This window comes from Plectrocnemia conspersa, unplaced genomic scaffold (assembly GCF_051122295.1).
Source record: "Plectrocnemia conspersa isolate PC_06_02 unplaced genomic scaffold, ASM5112229v1 ptg000010l, whole genome shotgun sequence".
In the NCBI taxonomy this organism is placed as follows: Eukaryota; Metazoa; Arthropoda; class Insecta; order Trichoptera; family Polycentropodidae; genus Plectrocnemia; species Plectrocnemia conspersa.
The window spans coordinates 17426428-17439305 of record NW_028277174.1 but is presented as its reverse complement, the minus strand read 5'-3'; the positions used below and the strand labels follow the sequence as shown (position 1 = coordinate 17439305).

Here is a 12878-nt window from a genome sequence, read left to right as displayed (position 1 = left end):
TCACATATAAGTGTAAAATATTATTAAAAAAATACAAAACGTTTTTCGAAAATATAGTATAATTTATTATTTTTTTCACCTGAATACATCAATATTTATTCTTTCTTTTTATTTATATAATAATAATATTGATCAGATAATAATATTATTTTTCGAAATTATAATACACATGGGTTGTGAACTAACTGTCTATAAAAATTAACTGACCTTGCTGACTGATATGATATCTCATATATTGCATTGCTATAAAGCGAATCAACTGGATAACACAATAATAATTAAATTTTAACTTAAAAATATATATGTTAGAAAAAAAAATCTATTACATTTTATATATGAAAAGTGAATAAATTATATAACTAAACATAAATTATAAATATTATTACAGGATATTTACCACGTGATATGCATATATTAAAATATCAATATATAAAAAGACTAATGGTTACAATTTAAATACCAAATTACACAGTATATAATAATACAATAATATGTTATTAGTCATAATCGATTTTATAATTTATATTATACGATTAGTGTTTACATTTAAATATAAACCGAAATCTTTGGTAACAATAAAATCATGCGAAAAATTAAATTGTCCAAAATAATATCTTATATATAATTGTTCTAAGCCGCTTCCGCTTCCGGACGCGCATAACTTTAAACGAAACATTCTCCGTTCAAATATCTACTCTGTAAATCGTATCGCTTTGTATGAACGGTGTGTAACAATACACGTAAACAAAGGAAATATATTTAATTATAATAATAAATAATAATAAAAATTAAAATTGAATTTGTTCCGATTGATTTTCGAGCCGCCGGTAATGCGTTCTGTTGTTTCGACCAATCAAAAATAAGCATTCAAATATTCAAATAGCTTCGACCAATGAAAAATAAGCATTCAAATTCAAATAGACAGTACCGTGACAACGCTTTTAAATAATTATTATTTAATAATAAAATTTTGCTACGCGACAATAATTTTCATTAATTCGTCATTTGACTGAATAAAAATGAAATATATACATAATGTGTTGAGGATTAGAAGAATACATTGATTAAACTAGATAAACAATCATAAAATAATCTTCGTAATGAAATTTTCAAATTTTGAATTCCCGGCGACGGGCTCCGAGGCCTAAAAGTGAGTTTTTACTTTTATAAATAATCGGATTGCAAATTAACTAGGTGTGTTATAACTATGAAAATTAAATATATACATAATGTGTTTAGGATAAGAAGAATACATTGATTAAATTAGATAAACAATCATAAAACAATCTTTGTAATGAAATCTTCAAATTTTGAAATCCCGTCGCCGGGCTCCGAGGCCAGAAAGTGAGTTTTTCTTTTATATTACATAAACATTATCATTGCTTTCCGATTTAATACACATATACGTTAGATTTTAAGAATTTTAAATTAACCAGTTATGTTTTAAACATGAATGTGTAATATATCCTTAATATGTGAGGATTGAAAGTTAATGTCGATCAAATCGGCGCTGTCGGACAGCTTATAAATGTGTAGTTTCTTGGATGTTATCTAATAAACGACATTTTACAATGATTATAAATATGTGATTGCATACCTGGAATAATCGATAGCCAAAATATCTAAGAGTGGGTTATTTTTAATTCCGATGTGGCAAAATATGTACAATTTTTGTTCTGTGCCATCATTCCTCTTTCTGAATAGCCAAATTTAAGATATTCAGTTACATCAAACTTATGTAGTATGTTCTTTATAAAAAGATAATACTTGCTGACAGTGACTTCAACATTAGAAGATTAACTCTTTGTTTATATATACCAATTCTACGTTGTAGCCATATAGGTCATCAAATTGTTCCATCATTGCTTCTGAAAAATAATTAAAAAACAATAAGACTCCTATCAAGAGTAAACATTGAACACATTATTACTACTAATATAATCCATAAATTAAATTTAAACGACAACCAAAGAACACAATTGATGGATGTACTGTAGAGGATTAAACATGTAGATTGGCATCTTTTCATCTTCTACAAAATTGTCACAATATGTCATATATTTTTTATTATTACTAGCATTGTAATATGTTTAATTAACTTCGGTATGTATACCTTTAATTGCCAAATCACCGCTGTTTGTCTTTTAATATTAGATCCTGGAAAGTCAATAGTAATTTTGTTAGAATAACCGTGTTATATTATTCATTTATAACTAAACACTTACTGGCACACCCACAATTTATAGTTTTGTCTATAATTTCAAATGCTCCATCACTTGAATCATCTTCAATTGTCACTTTTTAACAAAAGTGCCGCGATTATAACATATTACGCAGCCGGCACAGCGAGCGCTTGCCAGATGTGACAGAACTGTCAAAGCAAATTTGGGAAGTCCCGCGCTTGAGAACGAACTAAATTGATTTTAACGAGCGAAATTGATTTTAACGATTTAAATTGTAAAACATTTATTAAAATATGTATAAAAATCATCAAATACTAAAAAAAATGTTTTTTAAAATATTTTTTTAGTTTATAGATTTAAAATATAATAAAAATAATGTGGATATGTATTAGCTTCTCTATACAGAAAAAATATGTACCAAAATTTTGGCGAACGTTGGCAATTTAAAGTTTTAGTTTTTAGAGAATTTTTAAGACTTTGCTTTAAAAAATATTTTCAACAAAAAGGGGCAAAGTTTAAAAATAAGTACTATTCATTACCAACCAACTACTAAGCGCACAGTATTGCAAAAATCCCTCTTACTGACGCCTTTAAAAGTAAACTACACAAAAATGTATAACACTAATTTAAATATTTTTTAAATTAAAAGTTTCAGAATAAAATTTCAAGATTTATTCAAAATATTTTTTTAAACATTAAAAATCTTTTTTATTTTATTATGGATTTTAAATAATAATAATTTATTATAGATTTTAAATATCTTTAGCTTATTATTAATTTTAAATATAGTGAAAACTTTTTACACTCATTAATTATTAAAATATATAATGCTGCGCAGAAAAACATTTACTTTAAAAAAGATGTAAATCAAAATATTTTTTGATCAAAAAAGACAAAGGTTTCAAAATTATTAATATTTTTAAAGCGCACTTTTGGTCTAAAGTAACAGATTAGATGCTTGATATTTTTAGTTTATTGTTTCTTTCTAATTAGTAAATGTAATTAAAAACTGACTTTTATATTTACACATAAAACATAGAAATATTTTTTTTTATTATAAAGTAACTTATGGTGTCACCAAAAAGTTTTTTGTTACGAAAATTTAAATTTATGATAAAATTGTGTTATGCAGCGTTAAAACTGACACTCAAACACCTAAAATACGCTAAAACACAATCAATGACTTATAATCACTCACATTGCACTAACTATATATGATCGATTGTGTTGTTGCGTTAGTAACGTGTAACAAAATATTTTTTCATATCAGTAATATTTTTGAGCGGATGTGTTACCGATGCTATTTATTATTATTATTTATTAAACTGTAAACCTACTTTTAAATGATACAAAATGTTACGTTTTAATATTATTTTTTATGTTGAAAACATTTTGATATTTTTTGTTTTATTAATATTTAGTAAAGTTACAAACCTATTTTAAAAAATAATACAATGATATTTTTTTGTACCGAATACCGAAATAACGAAATTCCCAGTTAAACGAATCTTTAATTTGTCCCCGAAAAGCTTTCATACAAAATGTTTTCATTGTAATGAAGACTAATCTCAGTATAACAAAATATTTTGCTCCGAATTTAAGAATGACGTTATAACTTGACAAAATATTTCTAAGAATTCAGTTCATCATTGACTTGGGGTGTGCCAGATGTGTTCAAAAGCGACATTACAGGTGTTTCGTTGACCCTCAAACTTTTTTATAAAACATTTTTTTCACAAATTTTATTGTGTTTCATACATTTTCCTTAAACAAGGAAAAAAACGATCTGTCAACCTTATAAGAGGTTATTTTGATGCTGTAGTAATATAGTAATTAAAAATAAAATAAAAATATATCATCTTCCTTACATTCAATATAACGAATTTTCAGTACACCAAAATTTATTCATTGGTTCCGTGAGTTTCGCTGTATTGAAATTTCATAGTACAATTTAAAATTTATTTTTATATAATAAAAGTTTTAAACCTATTCATAAATGATATACAATATTTAGATTTATCATTAAATATCTAAGTTTCAATATAATGATAAAATCTAACGTTGTAAATCTAATAAATAATATAAAATGTTTTCTTCTAGAAATATTTAGTCAAGTTGTAAACCTATTTTCAAATGAATTGAAAATTTCAAGTAGTTTTTTATAGATTGAACTATTTTGTCTATCATTGAAAATTCTAAATAGTAATGTCCAATTTGAACCATTAAATTTTAAAAAAATATTTAAAAAAATCAGAACGAAGCAAAAATTATATTTAAAACCCAAAAAGTTGAGGGTCCGGTATTCGCACACTCGCTAGCTATCGGTACCTCACGATAGTGAGGTACCGACAGCTAGTTTTTACATAAACGTAACAGAAATTAAAAATATTAATATCAAATGTAATTTCAGTGGAAAAAAACCCATACAGATTTATATTATAATGTTCTATCAAATAACCACATTTGGCAATAGTTATACTACATCACTACCTAAACAAAAATTGGTTTTGCTTATTTTTTACATTATAGATTTATTATAGTAATAAATAATATGTATATTTATATAATAACATTATATATTGAATTTATTTTAAACTCAGACTAAAAATTTAATTTTAAAATATCAATACTGCATATAGTATATACAGTTTTGAAATATTAGCTAGTTAAGACCAAGTTGTATTACGTCAAGACCAAGAAAATAGGTTATTGTTGAGTGTTTTTTTTCATCGTAGCATTCTTTCTCTAGCTTTTTAACCCCAAGTTAATGGTATACATGTGAGAGCTTTGCCAAACTGCACCAATTGTTTTAATTAGATGTCATTTTAATGGTTTTGAACAAATGACCTCCATTCCGAGACGTTCCCGAGAAAAACTACTCTTTTTTTTTAAAGAAAGCACAATAAAAAAGGTTTTTTACACTGCGCATTATACTATTGTTATTTTGCCCTTATTTACTGATCTCCGGAGTAGCCATATGGACTTTTTTTAAGGCGTAAACGCATATCGTGGATGTGTCCAAGAAGCAATGCAATTGGCCCGTAAGCATCTTTATCTGCAATTAGCCAGAGCTCTCGAATCAGCATTATAAAATATGTAACATTTGCTCACAGAAGAGAGACGCCCCAGAAGAGACGCAACGGAGTCGCAGCAACAGAGACGAACCAGGACACTGCATCGACATAAGCCACATCAGTAAATAATTCAGCACCATCACAAATTCATCATATCATATCCCAGCTGCTCTACGAAAACACAGCTAACAATAATACAACAACGGGCTGTTGCAATATGAATAGGAACTCGTTTTATATGCCTACTTCAGTTAGACTTAATATGTTTTATTCTTTTTCATGTAACAAAGACACAATAACCTGAACACGTCAGATTTTATAAGTACGTGTAATGTGCAATGAAACAGACTGATCATAATAATTTAGATTACGAGCGCATCCTTGATTACTCACCTTTACTTTACGTGTCTAATCTTTACAGAATCATAATGTAAATATAACGCGTCATAATAAACCGTAAGATATGCGACTAGATCACGTTCAACTTGCTGCAACACCGCATGCTTCTGGTGATCATTCGCACTATGCATGTTTAACTTGTGATCACGTTATCGGACTGTAAACGATTTCCTTTTATAATTAACGATGGCGATAATATAACAACTACGACTGTGCATTACATCACCTTTTGCCTTTGAAAATTAACAAAAGTATAATTAAGGAACGTAACAAAGACGCAATAGATGGAAAATTTTAATATAAATATGGAATCTTTCCAATACAGTTATGGAAGAAATCCACATTAGATGTTTAGTGATATTTGAGTCGTTTACCAAAACTGGAATTTTTTTCTTGAAATACAACCACTCATAAATATGTATATATTCTAAATACACTAAAATAAAATTGAATTTAAAAAGAAATTATAACATATACATACATAAACACCATTTTTTAGTGTTATTAAAATGACTTCAATTTTAAACATATTTTAACGATGACCTTCTGCAATATTTTAAAAATACTTTATTATGACTAATCTTTTAAAACATAATATATATTGTCAAAACATAAGTGTTGCAAAACAACACATTGTTATAAATAACAAAATCAATAACAACTACATGCGCAGTTTAGTATTTTTCCTAGCAACACAGTTTTTTTCTAATACCAGTAATGCATAATATAATTGCGTAAATTTTAATAATATTATTTTTAACAAAATAATCACAATGTTTTTAGTTGTATAAACTTATATAATGGTGAGCAGATTATTGCGCTCACGTAAATTTCACAGCTAAAATTCTATACATATATATGATTGTCATCGTCAACTTCTTCAGGTTACATAATATTTTTGACTAAGGTAAATGAGCTTATTCGATATTTTACTCGTCGTATACATTCAAATTTCACTCTAGGTATTAACAATATTTTAACAACTTGATAAATGTCATGATCTTTACAGAATTGCGTTAGCAACGATTTGTCTATTAATAGCTTTAACACACCTGCTTTAATATGGTTCGTAGATAATACATTTTAAAAACTGTATTACACTTTGATATATTTGTTATATAATGAAGATCGAATTTGTAGTAAATAGCAATAATTCTAAGTTTTCATTATAGTCACATGGCGGATGACCTTAGGCATTAGTAATTACCAATTAAATGGTAGGCTATTATATTTGCGATTTCTACTTTTTTCATAAAAATTATGAAATGTTTTAAAATATTCTTCAAAGACCTTGGGTTTTCACTATGGTGATTATAATTATAAGCGGTTTGATTTTTAAACTTCATCTTTGTTGGCGTGTTGAGTTGTATTATTGTCGGCTTTGATTTCGCGACGCAGGTGGTATTTTCCGTGATGTACTATCGTAATGGTTTTTGGAATTTGATCTATGCAGTCTTCTGGCTCGTTTCTGATGCTATGACGTAGCGTATTCGTGTCGTCTTCTTAGCGTTTTCTCTTCTATTATCAAGTTTCACATTTTTTATAATGCTGTTTCGAGACAATTCTTTCAAATCGCAGATGAGGATGTTAGCAAGCCAATTTCATTGCTTCTTGTACACATTCCTGAAATGTGTTTATGCCTAAATAGTAACGGTCCAGATAGCCACTCCGGCGATCGGTAGCAAAGAGTCGAATAACAATAGTTATATGCGCAAGATAGAATTTATTGTCTAGCACGCTTTCTTTCCAAACTAATAGTTGTTGTAGTAGTCTAAAAAGATTTTATAATACTAAATATTATGATTTTTTGACTACTAACTAAAAAATATATTTAAAATCAGATCAAAGTGCTGCTAAACAACATTTCATATTAGTGATAATAAATATCAAACCAAATTTATAAATAAAAAAAATATATATTCACAGTTTTTTTATATAAATACATATACATATATTATTTTAATGTGGTTTATTTTTTCTTTCATAAACTTGTACGTATTGTATAAATTATGGCAATATATAAATTCACACCTCGTTTTTATTATACCTAGCTACCCTTAAATTATTTCTAGCGTAGTAACAAACCAATTTTGAATACTAAAACTATAGATAACGAGATGTTAATATTTTACTCAATATATAGTAATAAAATATTATTTTTTCATATTTCTCCAAAATTAAAATATTTTAATCTTTATACAATTAATAACTTTTTTTATAATTTTGTATTTATTATGATATTTACCTGCTTTTTGGTGCATACATAAAAAAATATATAATGAATTGCCAGATATTAATTACATATGATTTTTTTATACATACATGTAATTTTCATTGAGTGTTACTAAAAATATTTAAAAGAAAATGAATCAGCTGAACAGCTCATGCTAATACATATAGATACTAATCTACTGAAGTGTATATATGTGTATTTTTATGACACTTTGTACATAGTGTGCGTTTGTTATCACCTGGTGTATGCATGATCGTGCGTACTAAGAAATGAGGAAATCCTTGGCAAGAATAATAACAACAAAGCACTAAAATGCATTTGCAAAAATGTACATGTAAATTGCACAAATCATCAACACCATATTGTGATTGCATTCAGTCATCGTTTCTTAATGATTTCTTAAATGAATTTACGTCAGAGTGCGTGTCAAACATGCAGAGCAGACGTGAAGATAAACTGTATTTTAACTGTATTGGATAAGCATAAGAAAGAAAAGATACTAAAAAATATTATTTTTATTTAATTATTGATTGAAATTCTTTAAAACACAAATATGTTATGCACACATGCATAATGTTATTATGACCCTTGTAATAAAGTTATGAATAAACATATATTTTATAACCTCACAAATAATTAGATGTAAACCACTTTTCATTCAATCTTCTTGCGAAATCCCCAGACGTTAAGAACAGTAGTACTGTGGAATAATAAGTCAGTATTGATTTACATTTTAAATGTCTTTTACCAAAGTAATGAACCTATTTCATATGTATTCACTTTGAAAATAAATTATAAATACTGAAAATAATTTATATGAATATCAAGTATTTTTCTTAAAAATATATCAATATTTTTTAATAGGATACGTTTATTTATTTGTTATTGTGTTTATATGTAACTAGAGGATTTCCGGAAAAATCCGATAATACAGTATGATCACAATGTTTACAAACAATTGTGCGTGTTCATCAGATGTCCGTATTTCTGACATACTAGCATTTTGACCTTAATTTTAAAACGCACAGAAATGTTTCGGACACTCGTACAGAACTCGTCTAGACGCGTTTTAACTAGACATTGTTATGATATCAGAGGCATATAGAACAGATCTTTTTAATTTAAAGAGCATATATATTTTAACCATTACAATTATATATGTATGTTTGTATGTAATTTTAATAGGATAAAATATCGTCGTAAAATTAAACTTGCTAACTAATAAAATATCGTAATAAATCAAAATAAGGTAAATAAACAGTATTATAATAAAAGTCTAGAGTTGTATGTACATTTCATTAATGCGAAGTCAAATCTAGTCTGCGATTGATAGCTTAATGATTTAATTTTGTTTTTTAATATACAGCCTGTGATGAAGAGATAGAATGAGAGATAAAGAAAGTTTTTTAAATGTTTAATAAATATAACAATGTAATCTTGATAAATTAAAATAAATATGGAAAATTTTCTGTCAAGATAGCTAATAATTTATAAACTTCTTACTATATAGTAATTGTTAACTTTCGCATTTATCTAAAAAAATGAGTAATCTAGTACAAATTTAAGAGATTTTTTACTTTATTGGTAGTACTGCCGTTTCCGTTTGGGTCCGCGTAACGTAGCAAAGTATATAGAGCGTCATCCTTTGTACTATTTAAGTGGTTCGTTTTGTGGCAATTATATTTTTCTGCTATTGTGCTCCTAATTTAATATATATTTAGCTTTTAAATTCAATAGCAATGTTATTAATATATGTTTCATGCTTGAGCTAAGTAAATATTTGATCTTCTGAGTTGGAATAAATGTTAGTGCTTAGATTTATTATCACACATTAAGTTTTCCTAGATTTTCCTAATCTTATGGATGAATATCGTAATGAATAATTAAAATCGTGCTAAGCCGTTAATATAAGATAATAAAATTGCTCTAATATTTAGCAATCAATTATGTATTTAAAAAAAAAATTAATAATTTGTACAAATTATTTGAGATTAAATTATTGGTCCAAGTAAATCTCTTGTAATTATTTATACTTTTCATTTATTAAATGTAATTTTCTTATATACATAATGGTGTAATGAAAAGTTTTTTGTGTTATAGCATTTAAAAATAATAATTAATGTATCGAAATACTGGTAGCTAGTGTAAACAAACAAGTTTATAACTATTCTTAGAAAATTTAATAATAGGGTTTAATCCCAGTTACCCTCTATTTTTCCGTTGTAACTGGGTATTGTTTGAAAAGGACGATTCAATTCAAAGAAAGTCAATAACGATATTAGTCACCTTACTCAATTATTTATGTTTTATAAATAACGTATTAAATCGGGAATTCGTGCGACATTGTCAATGATTTGTTATATATTTCTATACAGTATTATATAATTAAATATTAAAAATTATTTAAAGAAGTGTCTTTAGCATCTAAAAGCCTAATTTAAAATCTTTGGAGATAGATTACACATACTTGTATTTCTATTATTTACTTTAAGTAACTCTCTGTGTATTACTAAACTCAGTTCAAAGGATTACCCCCATGCTTTGTAATATGATTATGTTGTTCAACGGCATGATACAATTAACGACCGGTAACGTGTTTTGGTAAAATTGTGGTCGTAGCAGTTAACGCGATTTATTCGACGACCGAGCAAACTATCGTTCAGATCGAATGTGTGTAGTATAAATTGCATTATTGAATAATGGGCCATACGTGGGCCGTAAATTAAAAACACTATAAATTTTCACACATTGTTTGCACACAGAAACACGCAGATGGAAAATGGCTTTTTCCCACGACTCTATAGTTCATGAATTTTCATGCATTTTAAAAATTGGGATAAGGGTTAACAAAGAAGAAGCATAGAGTTAATTTAAGTAGACCCTATTTTGTGAGTTTATTATATGAAGTATATATACATGAGATTAATTATTCAATATTTTCATTACAAATTGCTGAATATGAACTAATAGTAATTATTTTTTAAAGATGTCAATGATAATTTGGGAATTTTAAGCAATTTTTATTTTTTATCACAGAAAATAAAACTTGCTTGTTCAAGTTGTTCTAATTGTTATTTTACTTTAAGATGTAACATGAGTAAATGTTGTTTAATTTACTTGTTATTTGTTTTATCAAAGTCTCTGTTTTAACGTAAGATATCATAAAGTTTTAAGCTATGATTTCACGCTTCGTTAAAAAATAATAGTTACTAGTAAAATACGCAAAAATATTCGCGTAAACTAACTTACATACTTAAATGCGCCTCCACAATTTCCTGAGAAAAAATTAAATATGATATTATTTTCCCTAAATTTCTTATCGATCACTACAAAACAAATATGTAATAAATATATTTTTTCTAAAATTTCAATATAGTTCTATAGTCACAATAATTACTATTTATCTTTCATTTTATAAGTCGATTGCTATTATATTAGTATTATTGCTTTTATATTATTATAGAGAAAAGTTTAAATATATAAAACCTGTAGTATTGTCGATACTAAAGTATAGATAATACTAGCAGGTGTTCAAAATATGACATTTGTCTGTAGCTAACAGGCGTTAGCCCAAAACTTTACAGCGTGTGACAATATTTCAGACAAACGTCTTAAGGATATGCTCAAATATTTGAGCTTGATTTTTTGTGCAAAACCGTGTACCAAAACATATTCAAGTATGACAAAGAATGTTTTGCCATATTTTGCTAAATTCCGAGACGGCAGGAAATGCTTGGAAAACAGCCAACATATAGGTCAACAAAACGCGACAATGACTCATAACTTTCTTTGATTCACAATGACTTTATTCCATATTTGTGGTCCTTAGACTGACAGCTGCCAATGTACAGATTATTAAATATAAATAAATGCAAAAACTTAATATAGTTTTATAAAATACTTGACTATATTTATCATTTTTATCCGTAAAAGGATAAGTCATATTTGCTTGTGGAAATTAACTTTGTGAAAATATGCATTTTCATATGACTTTTATAATTAAATTGTAAACAGAAATTTCAAAGCTATATGAAATTTTACTTTAAACTCAATTATAATTTAGTTAAACTTATCATTATTAAACAAATTCATATTTCATAATTTTCAACATAACTTTTATCCATTTTGCGTGGCTCTAAAAATGATTGTACATAACATTAATCATTTCTTATAATTTTGTAGTTTAATATACTTTATCTAAATAATTAATGTGACAGACAGAGCGTATATGCAATATTTAATTATGTTTATTAGGTAAAATTCCAACGCGGTCACAATAGAATTTTCTCAAGTGATTAGGGTGGACTTGAGTTAAACTCCAAGCTATTACGTCTCTGTCCAAATGAATTACTCTATATATCGAATCTTGAATTAAATTATGGCTATCCGAATGTGTCGGCTCAAGATAAAGCTTGAGGAAGTTTTATAAGCCTTAGCCCAATTGCGTTTTAGCCTATGGGTTTCGGCTTATCGTCCTGAGATTATGATATAATATTAGAAGCAACCTGCGACATAATAAATATTAAATTCTATTAAATTATATTATTTTATATTTAGACAATAAAGCATAAGCATTTTTAAATTGAGCTTTTCATTTCTTGAAACTTAAAATAACAATTTAAAAAAATGAACGCTTTTATAGAAGCGTGTTTTTTATGCGTAATTGCTTTCTTTTTCGAGGACAAGACGATAAAACATTGTGCAAAACAGTCTTTCGCATATTATTGATTGGTAGTTGAATTTGTAGAATTAAGACTATGTTTTTTAATAATATTTTCAATAAATATTTTATATACATAAAAAATAGACCATTTATAAAATTCTATGTATATAATTCTAAAAATCTATAATAAAATGCATTGGAACATTGACTTAACCTTGTATTTTTTTTAATATTATAAATCATTATATAAAATTTACATATTTACAAATTCAAATTTATAAATAATAGTAACTTTTTAAAAAATTTTCGCTGCACAGCAAAACGTG

The 12878-nt window shown here is 26.6% G+C and overlaps 1 long non-coding RNA gene across 1 annotated transcript; it reads right to left on the bottom strand.

Annotated features, from left to right (window-relative positions):
* Positions 1-618: 618 nt before the first annotated feature.
* On the bottom strand, positions 619-4535 carry LOC148230793 (uncharacterized). Its single transcript, XR_015810977.1, has 3 exons — positions 2238-4535; positions 2114-2157; positions 619-2032 (listed from the first exon to the last, which is right to left on the bottom strand). It is a non-coding gene; the product is annotated as an uncharacterized LOC148230793 (long non-coding RNA).
* Between the last annotated feature and the right edge of the window lie 8343 nt (positions 4536-12878).